Source organism: Protopterus annectens, chromosome 1.part2 (assembly GCF_019279795.1).
Source record: "Protopterus annectens isolate FY-2018-M chromosome 1.part2, PAN1.0, whole genome shotgun sequence".
NCBI lineage: Eukaryota > Metazoa > Chordata > Ceratodontiformes > Protopteridae > Protopterus > Protopterus annectens.
In genome coordinates, this window is record NC_056727.1 from 821,932,833 (window position 1) to 821,952,379 (window position 19,547).

The following is a 19,547-nucleotide window of genomic DNA, read 5'->3' on the forward strand; positions in this document are numbered from 1 at the left end:
TACATCTGTCCAGACACATGCAGCAACTCAAACCCCTGCAAAAATGCCTTAGTAAAAGGATATAAGGTCTAAAGAACATGTCCTACAGTGACACACTCAAAGCCCTGTCACTATACTCAGTATCTTACAGACTGCTAAGAGGTAACCCGTGTTTGGCACACAAGACATACCCCAACCTAATACTGATGGGTTTACTGCACATCAGCAAATCAAATTCTATCAAAAATATTCAGTCTAGGGATCTAAACCTCTAATGCAACATCAATAGAATGGTTTGGAGGGACAAGTATATCTTGCAGAGGATACCTCTGCTCTGGAACAGCTCCCCATCTACAAAAAACAAAGTTCATCCCTGTCCATGTTCAAGCACTGCTTGGATCTAAGGATGGGAAACAGAAACTTTACCCCAGGACTGCCCCTTTATTACTAATGAGTGGGGGCAGCTCCTAAATGCTTTATCCCATGTGTAAGTCCCCTTAAATTATCTATGGTGTGATCCCAGTTATTTTCATTAGGTGTAATATATAGCAGTGGCAGTGGTGCAACAGGTAGCACACTTGCCTTTGGTGCAGAACACTGTGGATTCTCTACCCACACTAGGTAGAGCTGCTGCTGACTCTCCAGTGCATAAGGGAGGGTGCTGCACTCCTTGGTGTGCCATCCTTTGGATGAGACACTAAACTGAGGCCTCATATGCCTGAATTAGTGTGATCTCAGGTGGATGTAAAAGATTCCACAGCATCTGTTGAAAAGACTAGGGGTCCTTTATTTATACAATACATAATTTACAAAATATATGTACATATTTACAATATATAAATTGTTTACATATCCTACTAATTTAAAATTTTTACATTTATTTCATTACTACACACAGAAAAAAATACTTTGAGTTATAAGAACTCCCCTCTGTTTTCCATAACCAAAAGTCTTATATTTTTAACATTGCAGCTAAATCCCATTTTTCAATAAACATTTTTTCACACTGATTCCAAAGCAACCATATTATACAAAAAAGTCATCAGTTTTTGTCATATTTCTACTTTTTCCTTTGTAATATCCATACACAATCATATCTGTAGTAATATCATTCACATTTGAAATTCTGTCCAACTACCTCATCTTAATAATCTTCTTCCATAATGTTTTCATTCTTCTACATCCTGGAAAGACATGCTCGCTTGTCTCAAATTCTTTACAATAAATATGTATTCTGCCTTTCTTCATTTAATACGGCATATTTGCTTTTTACTGGAAGCTTTTGTATAGTAAGTCTCCATAAAAAATCTTGACATTCCACCAGTTCCTTACATCGTCCCATTCTATCCTGCATCACTACATTTTTTTTTCTTTTGGCAGCTCCTTCCATGGATAAACATTAAAATATGGTTGTATATTATAATACCATGCTTTTCTAACATTCTCCCTCTCATCAATTTTTATTTTCCTTAATACATTTTTTCTTGATAATTATTTAATTCTTGATTGGACCATGACCTATTTATTTTATTATTTAAAATGTAAGTCATTTCCTCTTTACATTTAAACTTCAAGATTCATGTTAATAATGAATTATCATTATCCTTTAAACATTGCAATACTTTATGTAATTGTAATGATGCTGCATAAACTATAGGATTAATCAAACCTAATCCTCCTTTTTCTCTTTTAACATACATCTCTCTTTACATGATTTATCTTGGATACCCAAATAAAGGAACAAATATTGTAAACACCCTTCTCAAACAAAATAGGGATACTAAAAACAATTGCTAAATATGACATTCTTGCTAAAAAAATAGAATTAATGAAATAAATCTTTTTCTTAAATGACAATCTGAATGTCTTCCAAAATGTACACATAGTTTTCATAGTTTCTATTTTTTATTTCCATAACCATAATGTGTTTTTCTGCTTTCCAAAACATATACCAAACACGTTTATGTTTATCAAATTAAAGTTAATGCCTCTTAACATTCCATCAAAACCTAGTCCTTGACATTTCTCTTTATTTATATGTAAACCTATCACTTGTAAATAATCCTGTAAATACTTTGTTACTTTATTTACTCCTACACTATTTTTGCAACAACTATAATATCATCTGCATAAGATAACAAAACTGGGATAACTACCCTTTCATTAGCAATATAACTCCACCTTTACATTTCTCCATTTATATGTGTGGATACCACATTCATTACTAATGCAAATATACAACTCAAAGGACAACCTTGCGTTATACCCCTCTGAATGACTATTCCTTTACTTAACCAACCATTTACCAAAACCCTAACTATGTTTAATTTAAAAGCTGCCATACATACCCTTACAATCTTGTAACTTATTGTATATGCTTTCAGTATTTCCCATAGCAAATTATGTTGAATATAATCAAATGCTTCACTTACATCACCTACCATCATTTTAACTTGGTGATTTCTATGTAAAACATCAACAACCAACTCATGAATAATTAAGAGCAGCTCTTGCTCTCCATTTCCTTTTATACCATATATATTTCTATTTATAACTTTATTTTACCTTCCATTCTTGCCTGTAGAATCTTCATAAACACTTTATAATCTGTATTATTCAAAACTATCAGTCTCCAATTCTACATTTCATCTTTGCAAGCCTTCCTCCATATAAACTTAATTAGTGCACTACATAATTCTTTTATATTGAAATCCATTGTTTAACCATTCAACACCATTCCAAAATATTTTTGGAATCTTGATATATTTAATACATCTTGTATTCTATTTTGTCCAGACCAGCTGCTGATTCCAAATACATTTTCTTCCACCACAATATCACTTTCCATCTCCTTATCATCTTGTTGTAGAAAAGAATCACCTTTCCATTCATTATAAGTTTGTACAATTTGCCCATTAAATAATTATTTTACATGATTTTCCACTATTTCTAATTTTATTCTGAGTATTATATATATTCTACCAGCTGTATCCTTTATTAGTCTCATTATACTATTATTCTCTTTAATGAATTTACTCAAATATGGAGGATTTTTTTGCCCTGAAAGAAATATCTTTGTTTAAATGCTTTATCTTAACTTTATTAAAATTATATAATTCATGTTCTTTGACAAAACAATCTTCTTCATTTTTTTCTAGACTATCAAATATATCATTATTAAACTTTTTGTACTTCATTTTTTCCTTCTTATTTTCATGTTTGCATTGTGTACATTTTTGTATTTTTGTTTACAACACAACCACAATTCTGACCAGTTCTTATAAAACTGTCTCATCTCTACCTGATCCCTCCACAGTTTTAATATGTCATTTTCCCTATTTCATCCCATTTAACTTTATTTATTCTTTTAATCCCTCTTCCTATTTTATATAGTCATCATTCCCTTTTACTCTAATCCAAATTGCCCTGTGATCATAAAATTGTGTTATCAAAATGCCTTCTTCTACTATTAACAACCCAGTAGATATGAAGAAATAATCTATTTCCCTTCTGTGTTCTTCTCTACTATACATCCAAATGCTGTTATACCAAATTCTCAGTTGTCCATATTTTATAATATCCAACACTTGTTTAACATCATTGTCCTTCTTTCTCTGACCTCTTTGATTACAATTAAAGTCACCTACCCTAATTATTTCTATGTTATGGCAACATGTCAAATTAAAATTTTCAACATATCTTCTCTCTCTTTTTTGTTCCATATGCATAAATTGCAATAACTGAAAGTCTGTTCATTCCATCTTACATCCAGAGTAGTAATTCTATGCATTATAACATAAGCACTATCTAGAACTTTTATTGTCTCTTTATACAAAATAACTATCCCTGAACAGGTGTATTTGCCTAAATTCCAAATTACATTATTTCCCCACAATATGTTTGATATATTTCTTCTTCTGTTAGAAATCTAGAATCTTCCAAAATAATACTGTCATTGTCCTGCTGTTTGCATCATTCAACAGTACTTATTCTTATTACTAAACATTTTAAACTATAAATATTTATTGCTAAAATTTTATAAATAACAATGTCTTAATTGTTTATTTTTTCCATTTTCTTTCTTCTTATCATTTTACTTTATTTTTCCTTTATTATGACCTTCTACAATTTCCCTTTTTCTCTTCCAAACCCTTTTTACCAATAGAATTTGTTTTCTGTTTCACTCAATTCCATTTCATGTTTTCAACATCACTTGCACTTGAATGTTTTTCTCTTTCTGTTATTATTTTTTTATTTCTTCTTTATTAGATTTTTGTCTTACTTGTTTGCCTTCTGGAATATGTATCTGTACTGGTTCTACTTGCGTATCTACAACCTCCAAATCTATCTCTTTATAATTATCAACCTGTTTTTGGTCTGCTTATATATCTACTACTTCTGACTCAATCTCAGCACAGTCTATTCCTAAATGTCCTAATATTTTACATTTGTAACATCTTACCTCATAAGTCTTCATATCATGTCCCATCTTTCTATTTGTATGACAATCATTAATCAAATTATCTATTTTTACCAGAAAGAAAGCAAGGTTTTGGTTGACCCCAATATCTCACCATACCTTTATCCCTTTCCACATTTATAAGACCAGGAATGTGTTCAATTTTTTTTTAATTTTCTACATTCAGTATGACAAGACAATCCCATGCCCCTATCCATAAACCCTACTTATTATACACTTTCGAAAATTCTAACACAGCTTCATGCAATTTTAATAAATGTCCTTTCAATGTTTCTTTTTCTACTTCATTTCTAAATCGTATATGGATGTTTTTCTTTCTCTGTACAAAAAGTCCATAAAACATACTGATTCCAAGAAAAACAGTCCTTGTTTTTTCCATATTCGCTTACAAATTTCTCCAAATGTCCAGTTTCAAAAATAATGCCACAATAAGTCTCTTATTTATATTTATAAAGGCTCTTGCCTCATTTGATTTAGTTCCTAAATGTGCAATTATTGCATCCCATACCTTATATCTATCCAGTTCAGTATCTTCATTTTTCTATTCTTACTTTAAATGGCTTCTTTTTAGCAAAAGTCTCTTTCTTTTCCTCTTTTTGTTTTTTTGTGCTCTTCTTTTACCATCTCTGTATACATTTTTTTTACCACAGATTCAGATTGTTCATCATATTCTTCTTGCATTTGCTCCATTATTTTGCCCCAGGAAATGTCCTTGACAATTTACAGCTCACTCATATTTACTAAATCCAAAAGTAAGTCATTCCTCTACCCTCCCAACTGGAGGGTTGTAACAACACACATTTGTGTTGAATCTACTTTGCAAAGAAGATTCTGCTGAAAAATATTCTCAGAATCCATCAGCAGCATGCCAGTTTTTTTCTTTCTCTGCAATCACATGCTTTTGCAAAGGCTTGACTACCTTTGCATCCTTGCTGCATACACCTCCTTTCTTTACAGCTCACATGCATTTACTTCATAGGTTTTCCCTTCAACATAACTTCATTGCTCTATTCATCCTTCTCACTTTCTGCTAGTAATGATTTACTTTTTCTAAGTGAGTCTGACTCACCACCACTCATGACACACTCCTGCTCATCTACCTGCTTCTCCAAGCTGCCTTTGTGCTTGGACTGGAAGTAGGAAGTGCTACTGTAAACAGTATTCTGTTCGAAAAGAGTGGGGGCTCTTTATTAATAATCACCACGCATGTACATTATTTACATACTAGATATCATTTACATTATTTACAATTATTTACACCTTTGTACAGTACAGAACAATTTGAAATTATTAAATAGTCCTCCCACCCTTTTTTCCAAAGCCAAAAACATATTTTCTTTAAAATCTCTGATAATATAAATTTCCCATTAAACTTTACTTCATTAAGTCTTTCAGTCCCTAATCCATAGAATAAAAATATTGTTTTATCAATTTTGTCTACTTCTTTTTGTTTTTTATTATAATATTCATATTCAAACATGTCCATGTTTAAGTATTCAGCCTTTTCAAAATGTTTCAGCATTTTGTTTTTACATATTTTTCCCATAACTTCTTTATTTTAGAACATTTCAAAAGCACACTGTTGTATCAAGTTCCCTACAATGAATATTCCTTCTTGCTTTTTTAAGTCATGTTAGCTTTAACAGCTAATTTATCCATTGATATTCAACAGAAAAAAATCTTTACATTCATACATTTTCTTACACAACCGAAATCTGATTTCCAACTCTAAACTTTTCCAAGGAAAAATTAAATAATGTTCTTTCATAATATTCAAATACAATTCTTTCCTTTTTTCAACAATGCTCACATTCAATTTCTATAAGAAGATTTTATTTTGATGTGCCTTTATATCTTCATTCATATCACTTCTCCATCTTTCCCCTAGCTCCATCTTTCCCCATAACACTTACATTTACCATATAAAATGTATTCTGCCAAAGAGTATGAGTTCTTTATTGAATATAACAAATTATATACACTATTTACATTATATGCAGTATATACATTATATACATTATTTACAATTGCTTACATCAGATAATCTAAAATCACATAGCTTCATATATTTCAGTTGCTCCCCCACTCTTTTTTCCAAAACCAAACACATATCTTTTTCAAAATTTCAGCCAATACCCATTCCCCATTATACTTTATTTCATTTAATCTTTCATTCCACATGACCCATAAAACATAAAATAATGTTTTATCAATTTCTTTCACTTTTTTTGTTACCATAGTATCCATACTCTGTCATGTTCATGTTTATATCTCTCACAATTTTAGAATCATTCAATGCATTGATTTCACCTAATGTTTCCCACAATTCTCTCATTCTTGTACAATTCAAGAAAACATGTTCCTTTATCTCAGTCTCTCCACAATGGTTACATACCCTCTCCTGAATCCTTTTATAGAGCACATTTGCTTTAACAGGCAGTTTGCTTGTCATTAACCTCCACATAAAGTCTTTACATTCATACATGTTTTGCTCCATATAAGCCTTATTGTAATTACCTTTCTTTTTCATTATCCAAGTTTTTCAAAGATCAGTATAATAACATTCCCTCATTACATTTTCATACCAATCTTTTCTGTTCTTTTGTACATTTTCTATTTTTAATTTCCATATGAATATCTTGTTTTGATATTCTTTGATCTCATTAACATTGTTCTTCCATCCTTTCTCCTATCTTAATCTTTCCCAAACATTTTTATATTTAATTTTCAATATATCATTTATTATACTTCTATTTTCACCTTTTGTTCCCCATAACACTTTATACAAATTCATCAAAGCTGCATGAACTATTGGATTTATTAATCCTAGTCCTCCTTCTTCTTCCTTCACATACTGTACTCCTCTCCTCATAGGATTTAGTCTTGAGCCCCATATGAATGAAAATATAGTCAGTAGTAATCTTGTATACAGATGCTAAATAGTCTCTCTTACCTATCAAAATAGAGTTTATTAAATATACATTTTTTTCGTTTGACCATCTCTATGATCCCCAAAATATACATATTGCCTTCAGCTTTTGTATCAATCTTTCCCATTGTATTTCCTTCTTAATATTAACTCCAAATGTTATTCCTTGAATATCTACCACGTCACCATTAAAGTGAATACCTTCTAATTCACCAAAAATCCCATTCCTTTACTTTTATCTTTATTAAAACTTAGAGCAATCATATTCAAATACGTATTTAATTTTCTAATTACTTCTTCCATCCATTTCCTATTCTTATTAATTAAAACCAATATCATCTGCATAAATAAGAATAACTGGAACATATATTCCCTCTATTATTTGGTACCTTGCCATTTTCAACTCTCTGTTCATTGCATTTGCAATCATATTAATGACTAACACAAATAAGATACTACTTGCTGGGCAACTTTGTCTTATCCTACATTCTATTCTTATTTCTTTACTTAACTATCCATTTAAGATTATTTTTATAATATCATTCTCATATACTGATCTCATAACTTTTATTATTTTGTCATTTACATTATAATCTCCATACTCCATATTTCCTCATATTGTATTTTATCAAATGCTTTATTCCTGTCTCTGACCAGTATTTTAAATTCCACTTTTTTATTTATGATATCATCTGTTACCACTCTTAATATCCACAGTAAATCATGACTTTTTCATTTTTATCTACAAATCATAAGCTCCATTAACCTATCTATACCTTTCCCCTAGTCTTTTCCCCATTATTCCTCATAAATATTTTATAATCTCTATTATTTAGTACTGTTAGTCTCCAATTCCTAATATCTTCCTTCTTCCCTTTTTCCCAGATGAATTTCATGGCCCCCATACATATTTCTTTTTTATTTATCCCTTTTACTAGCCACCAATTAGGGCGGCCATGGTGGTGCAGTAGTTAGCATTGCCACCTCACAGCAAGAGGTTCTCTGGTTCAATTCTTGGCTGGGGTGCCTTCTGTGCAGAGTCTGCATGTCCTCCCTGTGGTCGCGTGGGTTTTCTCCGGGTGCTCCGGTTTCCTCCCACATCCCAAAGACATGCTGTAGGTGGATTGGACACTCTAAATTGGCCCTAAGTGTGAGTGTATGCATGTGTGTGCCTTCTGTGGAAGGTTGGGTGCCAGGCTGGCAACTCAACACTGTAAAACTCCACTGCCAATCATGAGCAGACAGGTGATCTGCTGTGGCAACCCCTAACCGGGAAAAGCTGAAAGAAGAAGAAGAAGAATTAGAAGACTAGCCACCAATTCAATACTTCTAAAAATATACTTTTTGACATACTTTCATATTATAATACATACGATATTCAATTCCATCTATTTCGGTAGCTTTCTCCAGATCTATATCTTTTAATATTTCATCAAACTCTACTTATATATTTTCCATAATCTTATTCTCTTCTTTACTTAACTTTTTTACCTCCCATATTTGCTTCTCTTTTGTCTCTATCTTCTTAAATGTATTTTAACATACAGCCTTGTTACTTCAAATCATTTTTTGCATATTTATTTTTTCTCCTTCATTATTTTCCAATTATCTTATTAATCTCACATTTTCTCTCATCATTTTAGTCAAATATGAATCCACTTTTATTTCCTTTCTTGTAAAGCATAACTTTGCCTATATAATATTTTTCATCCTTTCTTGGTTCATTTCATATAGTTCCTTCTCCTTTCCATAAACATTTTTATTATTTCTTAATATGTCTATAAATACTGTGTGACTTAGCAGACTATATTTTTTCTTTCTTTTCATTGTTTGGCATTCTAAAGAGCACGTTTTATATTTTTCTTTAAAACTTAACCACCAATCAGTCCAATTGTCATAAGATATTCTCATTTCTACATGATCTTCCTATCATCTACTAATTTCCTTTCTTTCCTCCTAATCTAAAGCTTTTTCATTCAATATTTTGACACCTTTAGCTATCCTTATATAGTCTTCCTTTTCCTTTACTTTTACTCATATAGCCAAATGATCTGAGAAACATGCTTCCTTTATCCTTTTTTTATCATTTTTAAAGTATCAATCTGTTTATCTCATTCCTTTTATAAGTCTAATGTGTATTATGTCATATGTACAGCTTTCCATTTTTCATTATTTCAAATACTATCTTGATATCATTCCATTCTTTCTTTTTTCGCTTAAATCACAATTAAAATGTCCTACTAATATTATTTCCATATTCATGCCTATATAATTCCTCTCTTCCCTTTTTGTGGCATATGAATATATTGCAATGATTCTATATACATCTGTCTTATATCTTACATCTACCACTGTTATTCTACCCAACTCAACTAAAGTATAAGCTAAAACCTTAACTTTTTCACTACGTAACACAACAATTCCCGGACATGTATCTTTCCCCATATTTCATACAATGCTCCTGGGCCATACATTTTCCATCTGCTTCCTTTCTTTTTCCATTAAGATTCCTGTATCTTCTAAATTAATTACATGCATATCGAGTAATATACACCATTCCACAACACCTAACCGTTTTTAACATTTTTTATACTGTTAGCGTTTATTGATAAGGCCCTCAGGTTCTTCCAGATGTATTATTTTCCATCTTAACCCTTATCTTTTTTTTACTTTGGAACAAAGCATAACAGATCTGGTGAATAAAGGTTGGTGAAATTCAACAAAAGGAAATTCCAAGAATACTGATAAAACCAACAAAGCAGAACAGACCTGGTCAATATTTTTTATTTTCCTTCATAACCACATTTTGAAACTTTCTTTTCCTATCTCTCACTCTTTTCTCTATTGAACTTTTTTTACCTCTTAATATTTTCCAGCTATCCTCTTCACTTGTTTCCCGTACTGATTGCTCACCTTCAATTTTTTATTTTCTTTATCCATCACACTTTCATCTTCTTCTTGAACAGTTTTTCAAGTTCATTCTCTGCATTATTTTTTATATCATGCACATGTTCTTGCATCTGCTATTCTTGCTCAACATGCATGTGTTCATCACAATTAATTGATCATGCCCTATTTTCCCACATTTTTACACATCAGTTTACATTTCTTTGCTTCATATCCCACTTCCCCACAAACAAAACATCTTTTTTTATCATAATTAGTAATTAAATGATAATTTTTTCCACAGAAAAAGCAGGTTTTTGGCTGTCCCTTATATCTTACATATTCTCTATTTATTTCAACAATTATTACACTCAAAATATGCATAATGTGTTCATTTCCATCTTCCAAATTATCTCACAATTCCATCTCCAGTCCAGACCTCTGTCATCATATACTTTTGTAACGTCCAACATTTCTTTACCAGCAACATTTAAATAGTTTTCAATGCTTCCTTATCTACCTCAGTTCAAAACTGTACAGCAATTCACTTTTTTGTTTCTCTATAAAGTCTGCACCACATAACAGTCCTACAGACTACAGTCTTTATTTTTTTAAATTTCTCTAAAAAACATTCCATGTATTGTTCAGTCTCAAATATAATGTCACAGTAAGACTCTCTATTAATATAATTGAAATCTCTTAACTCATTGGGTGATATTCCCACCTGTGTCTCATACCTTATACCTTTCTAGTTCTTTTTCTTTCTTACCACTGAGCCATATGACAAACTTCTTCAGGATCTCTCTTCCTCCATCTCTTAATTGTTTTTTCCTTCTTTCACCATCAATACATATGACTTTCTTTCTTCTGAAATTTATCTCACCTCCTCTTCCTGAATGTTGCCCATAATGTCGCCCAATGGTGCTGTCACTTCACTCTCCTTTTCACTCTGCATAACCATTTCTTTCAAGTAATAATCCTGCAACCCTCCTGATTGAAGGGATGTAACAACACACTCGATACTCTTTGAAATGAGTAAGTTTTTTAGTGATATATACATTACATATTATTTAAATATTTACATTATTTACATCTGTTTACAAATCTTCATGCATTATAAACTTCAATTTAAGCATTTCCCCCCACTATTTTATCCACAACCAAAACATGATTTTTTCCAAAATCTTTGTCAAAGTCCATTTTCCATTGTATTTAATTTAATCTCTCATTCCATATAGTCCATGACGCATAAAATATTACTTTGTCCATTTTCACTTCTTTCTGTTTACATGCACCATAATAACCAAATTCTATTATGTCCATATTTATTTGCTCAAATTTTAACAAACTTTTCCCTATTATCTTTACATATTTCTTTCCATAAATTATTATCTCTTTCAAATTTCAAAAACAAATGCTTAGTAGTCTCAAACTCTCCACATTTATTACATATTATATCTTGCTTTTTTTTTCTATGGCATATTTGCCTTAACCAGCAGTTTTCTAATAGACAGTCTCCATAAACAATCATTTCATTCTTTAATCTTTTTATACTTATATCTCATTTTATGGCTTTTTTCTTATCTATTTCTAAATCTTTCAATGGATGAATACAATAAATTGCTTTCATAATACTTAAGTACCATACCTTTCTATTTTTCTAACATATATTCTTATTTTCCATAACACAATTTTGTTTTGGTACTCTTTTATTTCTTCATTCACAATGCTTTTACTTCATTTTTTAACTTCCATTCCTTCCCACAATACTTTGTATTTACAATATAGTATCATTTCTATAGTTTTCCTTTTCCTTCATAATTCCTTTTAACACCTTATATAAAATTAAAGATGCTGCATGCACTATTGAGCTTATTAAACCCAAATCTCCTTGCTCTTCTTTCATACACAGAATCCCTCTTTTGACTGGATTTGGTCTGCAGCCCCATATACAATAGAATATAATCAGCATTAATTCCTTTTCATACTTAATAGGAATCATATAGATGTTAGCAACATAAGCAATTTTTCCTGTTACCATGGTGTTCAACAAGTGTGCTTTTTTTCTAAATGAAAATCTATATGATTTCCAAAAATTAGTCATATCCTTTACTTCTTTGAGTAAATTATCCCATTGTAGTCTGTATTCATTCCTTCCAAATGTTATTCTTAATATATCTATATATTTTTCATAGAACTCAACACCTCCTATCATACCTTCAAAACCAAATCCTTTACGTTTCTCCTTATTTATACTTAAACCATTTTTTTAAATTTATATTTAATTTTTCATTTACCTTTTCCATCCATACTTTATTTTTAACAATTAATACAATATCATCTGCATAATTATACACTATCGGCAATTGTGGTTTACTATTATATAGTCAACACACAAAAGACTGCCTTACCTAAAATATCGACTACAAAGTTGAACACTGAATGTTGAGAAGGTCAGAATGTCACACACAAGTCCTAATGCGAATTTGACCTGTCTCAACATCCATTAGATTCAGTCCTACACAGCACAAGCCGGGACATGATAATATTGCAAGGGGGCAAGCCCCCTGCATGTTATTTATTCCAACTCAGAGATCGCACTACAGTGGGAAAAAAATGTAATTTCCCGATCCCTGCTGTACTGTGATCTCTAGGTACAACACTGACCTCTAAGTTTTATACTGTCTGCAGCTGTGCTACTAAATCCCAAATTGCAATATCGAGATTGTGTATGCTGCTGTTTGTTTCTATACTACTACTGGCACTTGTAACCCGCATATTACATTGTCATGGGTTCTTCAACATCTGACCTTCTGCAGTTAATATTTCAAGTCCTACTTACCAAACTCAGGCAGGAACTTGACAAAGGTAGCATCAACATTCTGACAGTTACAGTAATATATTCAACATTCTACTTTTCAGCTAAATTACTGCCAGTATTAAGGTGGCTGCATATTTAATAGTAAACTGACAAATGTACTTCTTTCATCATTTTGTATCCACCACTACTAGACATTTTATTAATTTCCTTCACTATTACATTCATAACTAATGAGAAAATTACACTACTAGCTGGGCAGCTCTGCTTTATTCCACATTCTATTTTTATTTCTTCCCAATCCAGCCATTTATATCTAGTTTCACATAGTTATTTTCATAAACAGATTTTACTACTTGTAATTTTTTTTTGCTTACATTATATGCCTACAAAACTCCTCATAATGATTTATATTGAATATCATCATAAACTTTACTTATATCCCCTATCATAACCTTCACTTCTACATTTTTATTTATGATATCAATTATTTCTACTATCATCATTAATAACTCTTGACTTCCTTTTATTTCAAATACATTTGGTCATATGTTCTATCCATTTTTTCTGTAACCTTTTTGTTATTATTCTCATAAAAATTGTATAATCTGTATTATTCAATGTTATAGGTCTCCAATTTTTTATCTCATCTTTATTTCCTTTTTTAAATATACATTTTATAACTCCTGTATATATCTCTTTCTCTTTAATTCAGGTTTCTAACCATTCATTCATAACTTCTATAAAAATTATTTTTTGCCACTCTTTCATTTCTTTATACATACCATATTCAGTTCCGTCCAGTCCTCTTGCAGAATTCATGTTAATATCTTTTAGAATTTCATTCAATTCTTTCATGGTTATTTTTTGTTCTAAATACTCATTATCTTCCTTATTTAATGTTTTACCTTTATAAACTTGTTCTATGTTTTCTTCTCTTTTAACAAATAATTCCAATGCATATTCTTTAATTATTCCATATATTCCTACTCTTATTTGCTTACCTTCCTTATTTTTTAATTTTCTTATTATTTTTCCTTCTTTTATTATTTTACTCAAATATAGTGCTACCTCTTCTTGCTTATATAACAAGTTATTAATTTTAAGTTGATTCATGTTATATAGTTCTCTTTCTTTTTCATAAAATGAGTTTTTCTTCTCTAATAAGTCTCTAAATGTTTCTTGACTTAATATCTTATATCTTTCTTTTTCTTTTCTTCTTTTCTTCCTTATACATTCTAAAAATACTTTTTTATATTTTTCTTTAAAATTAAGCCACCAAACAGTCCAATTCTCATAAAACTCCTTCATAGTTGTATGATTTTTCTATAATTCCACAAGTTCTTTTCATTAATTCTCTTTATTTCTTTTCCTATTCTTAAGTATTATTCACAGAGTCCCAAACCTTATACCTGTCTAAACTTTCTTCTTTTTTACAGCTCACATGTACTGTATCCTTTTTTGTTTTTTTTTATTTCTTCTTTCTTCTTTGCTCCTTCTCCCACAATTTGTGCATATGTTTTTGTCTCTTGAACGTTTTCTGGCACAGTCTCTTCTTCTCCTTTTTCTTCTTCTATTTTCTCCATGATGTCACTCCATGAAATTGCTGCTCTACTTTCTGGTTCACTTTGGTTTACCATTTCTTCCAAATAATCATTCTGCAACCCTCCCGATTGGAGAGTTGTAATTATGCGTTTCTCAGAGGTAACTGTCTCTCCTTCAAACAATCTCATCTGAAAGTTTTCCTCTGAATCCATCTATGTTACAGCTACATTTCTTCCAATATCACTGTTTTTTTTCTGTGCCCACAGCATCAGAAAAAGCATTTTGTAGTGATTCTACCATTTTAACTACATTTTCATCAACCAGTACTTCATTTTTTGCCAAAGCTGAATCAGACATATTTTCATCCTGTTCCTCCTGGCTGCCTCTGTGCCTGGACAGGAAATATGAAGTCAGGATGTGTAATGCACAAATCCTTACCTGACTACCAAGAGTAGGGGAAGTTCCCTGATGCCTTGGCCAAATTTCCCTTAGTAGTATAAATACCATCTCAGGTCTCCCCTGAAAAGAAGCTACTATAATAATGGGACTAACCTGGTCAACAAAGGATAGATAGAGAATAAATAAATTAATAAATAAATAGATAAATATTGACCATTGGATGGATAAGACCTATCGCCAACCAAATGGGATAGGTGAATTAAAGCATAAAAAGGGAAACTGGCTCGACACAGAATGTCCCTCATGGGCAGTTAGCCTAGTACTTACCTGTAAACCGATGACCCTTTGAAATCTGAAGCCCAAATACTCAAAAACTACCCATAACAATTAGTATACCTCTAACATAAATCAAATCACAGCAGATTATAAGATGACTTCTGACCCTGGACAAGCAGATTCATCAAAGGGAGTGTTAAAAAGGAATAAAAATGAAAGTTATTTACTTGCCGTAACAACAGATCAGTGTTGTCTGTTTTTGTCTGTTCAACTTGTGTGGGTGATTAGATCTGACTCAGATCTGAGACTGGCCATTTCCAAAGACTTTAGCACTGGAGCTCAACCTTATCCACTCATAATTCAACTCTTATCTCAGATCAAGTTTACCTCTCCCATAAAACCCAATCATTAAGATATAATACTACAGGCCTATAATTGAGGACCTCAAGATGAAAGAAGAGATACCTAAATGACTCAGATGCCCACTGCTTTAGACAAAATACCTCACAGTAGAAGTCGAGAAGGGAGGTGTGGTTGAACCAGATGGAAACAGAAAACACAGATCTACAATTATGGTAAGCACATAGAGTTTGTATCCAATGTTGTCTTTCCCATCCTGCTTAAACCTGTGGGACAGAGTCCCCAACCATGTATCATCTCAAGGATGCCCATAAGATGGAAAGTTCTGCAACATGGTGGAACCAAAGGAGGTCCTTTACCTCAACTGTATATACAGCTCATAATGAGACAAAAAAGTGTGTGTACCTATCCAAGTAGCCACATTACAAATATTATCAAAAGAAACTTTGGTCAGACTTCCTGAAAGTCTTGGTCCTATCCAAATAGAATCTCTGCTGTCTGTGAATGTCAAGACAATGCAGCAAATACTGTCTCTATTAGTAAAATTTGTGGAAAACACAGGTAAATAAATGGCCTGATTCAATGTAGACTTAGAAGCCACCTTAGGTAAAAAAAATAGGATAAGTTCTGAGAGAGACTCTGTCCTTGTGAAAAAAAAAACAGATACACAGCTACCAAGGATGCTGTAAAGCCTGCAGCTCTGACACACGTCTGGCCAAAGTGAAAGCCACCATGAAAAGAGTCTTCCAAGACAGCAATTTCAAGGAGAATGTGGTTGAAGGTTCAAAAGGAGGGCCAGTGAGAATGTGAAACATGAAGGGTAAATCTCAAGGTGGAAAGGGATCATGAACAGGAAGCCATAATAACAATGTTCCCTTAAGAAAAGCCTTAGATGCCGTCAGGGCAACTAATGGTGAATTATCTCTACTAAATGACAAAAATTAAAGTTTTTTAATAGAGGCTATCAGAATCTTAATAGTAGAATAGCTAGACTCAGAGTGAAACAGGTTAACAAGAAAATCAAGAATGGCATCCAAAGATGCTGAAAAGAGATCCAAGCCTTTAGAAGACTCCCATATAGCAAAGCACTTTCATTTGCAACCATGTACCTTCCATGTAGATTGTTTCTGAGAAGATAAAATGTGAACTACACTATCAGAAAGCTTGGAATGTCTGGCCATCAAAGGAATTGGAGAAGCCATGTGTGATCTAGTATGAAATCCAGCACCCAGGGAAAGCACCAAAAAAGAGTTCACAGAAAAGGGAGCTACACTTGTTGAGTATAAAAAGGAGCAATGGGGATCACTGTCACTCTGCAATGGGTAGCTTTCTGGAGAACTTTACTATAAGAGTAGTAGCAGGGTAATCTTACTCAGTCCTAGGGGCCAAGCATACAGTACAGCATCCATGGGTGACTATTCCTGTGGATGATCTAGGGCCTAAAAACTGCTGCACTTCATGTTGGATGGGGTGACAAGCAAACTGCAGAGTGGAGTTCCCCAACCCCGGAAGATCTGGGCCACTACCCTTGAATTCAGGAACCACTCATGGAAGAATGACATTTCTGTTCAGACTGTTGGCACAGGATTTCCCTGTGATGTATGTTGCTATCAGAAACCAGTGAGATGAAATCACCCATTGCACATTCTCATTGCTTCTCAACAAAGAGGGTAGGACTAGGATCCCCTGTGCTTTTCAGATACCAAACCACAGACATCCTTAGGGAGGAAGTCCTGAAAGGCCTGCAATGCTAGAAGGACTGCTCACATCTCCAAGACATTGAGGTAAAGATTGGCTTTGAGCACAGAGCAAGTCCATTGCACTACTTTCCATTCAAAATGCCACCCACACCCAAGAAGGGAGACATCTGTAGTGACCATGCCCTGTGTAACAGGAAGACCAAATGGTCTTCCAGATGGAATCAAGGGAATTGCATCTGATTTGTTTTTAACAAGCTTCTGTCAGAATGATTGGAAAATACATGGAATGGGTTAAGTAAGGCCACGAGTTGCTACCATCCACTGCAATATCCTCATATGGTACCTCATCAGGGGAACTAAGCAAATGGGCATAGCCATATGTCCTAGTAGCCTCAGAACAAAGGAAGCAGAAGGTCCTTGGATAGAAAGGAGAAGACCTCCCTATGTGCAAAGAGAAATCATTCTGTGTCCTGGAAGCCTTGTTACCTGAGATATTGTGTTCAAGTAACAGCTTATGAACTCCAGCATCTGAACTGGCTGAAGGCTGGATTTTTGGTAGTACAAAGTAATTCCTAAGGAAAGACACATTTGAAGTAAGGAGTCCTGGGCTCTGACTAAGGATGACCTCATGGAGGTGGTGAGGAACCAATTGTCCAGGTAAGGACAAACCTGGAATACCTGCAGTCTAAGCTAAGCTGCAACCACTGCTGTGCACTTGGTAAACACATGAAGGGGTGAGGCCAAAGAAAGTACTCTGAATTGATAATGACTGACTCCCAACTGGATGTACAGATATCTCCTGGACTGCCTCTCTATCTTTATAAAATGGCAGGCATCCTTGAGATTGATCAAGCACATCCAACTGCCCTTCTTCAACAAAGGTAGAACAGACTGCACCATGACCATCTGGAACATTGTCTGCTTGACAAACTGGTTCAATTTGCTTAGATCTAAGATTGGTCAGAGGTTTTTGTTTTTCTTTGAAACTAAAAAAACCTGGATTAAACCCTGGATCCTCATTGGTTGGGAGGGACCTCTTGGATGACTCAATTAATCAGGATCTTCTGAATTGCATTGGCTGCATCCTTTCTTTAATGGGATGGAAAATCCAGAAGGTGTTTAGCATTTTCCTTTGGCAGAAATAAATATAGAATTGTGCAACCTCTGGATGCAATTCTCAACACCCATGCATCCAAGGTGGCCTCCCAAGCTTTTGGGTATAGAGCCAGGTGACACCATAACTGCATCCAGAGTAGGGCAGTCAGACAACCTTTCAGTCCCAGAAAAACTCATTAGAAATGTTGATTTCTGCGGACCACCTCTGCCTTATGGGTGGCATCTGTTCTGCCCCCTCTAATGAGAGAGGAACTTTTCACAGGAGAGTCTTGAAAAGACTGCTAAGCTTTTCAAAAACAGAGATGCCCGCTTCCCTTCTGGTTCCTAGAGAAGGTCCACTGAAGGATGGTGAAATGCACTGTGATGATAGACAGCACCTTCCTGTCTTGTTCACTTCTTATCGATGTGCCGTTGATCTATGGCCCAAAAAGAGAGCAGCCATCAAAAATGGCATTGATAAAGGATGCCTTAAAGCAGTCTGCAAAATAGCAATCTCATGCAAGAGTTATGGTGCATAGCAATGCTGGTGCTGGTTGCTCGAGACATGCCATGAGCCACATGAGAAAGCAGGCACATAGATACATTAAAGGTAGACTGTAAGGTCAACAACTGTTTCTCTAGGGTCTTTTGAGTCTCTGGAGCTTGCTGTTCCTTAACAGCTTTTGAAATTTCAGAGACATTGTCACACTGAAGCCTTTTCAAGTGAGCCAAGTAATTTAAAGCCCTCGGCTCAAATGCTGCTGATATGTAGGTACACGTCTCTAACCAGTCCAACACCCTGGATTCCCTATTCAGGGGATGGACTGAAGAACTCTCCTCCAAATTGTCCTTTTTGGTGCTTGCCACCACTATAACAGCATCAACAGCAAGACCCTTACTCCAGTGCTGTTGGCCCTTAAGAGAGCTAAGATTTTATCAGGTTTCTTTGGCATGGGTTACACCATATACGGTTTCCCCCAAGTCCTCTGGGAATCCAGGTCAATTAGTGCATCCAGAGGAGGAACAACTCAGGACGTTGTTGGGCCCACACTAAAAGCCTCCAAAAATACCAACTCCTCT

General features: G+C 33.5%; 1 protein-coding gene across 1 annotated transcript in view; it reads right to left on the reverse strand.

Annotated features, from left to right (window-relative positions):
* The window catches only part of RYR2 (ryanodine receptor 2), a 6,224,161-nt gene that overhangs the window by 2,512,767 nt on the left and 3,691,847 nt on the right, over window positions 1-19,547 (reverse strand). The gene's annotated exons all lie outside the window — the stretch shown is intronic.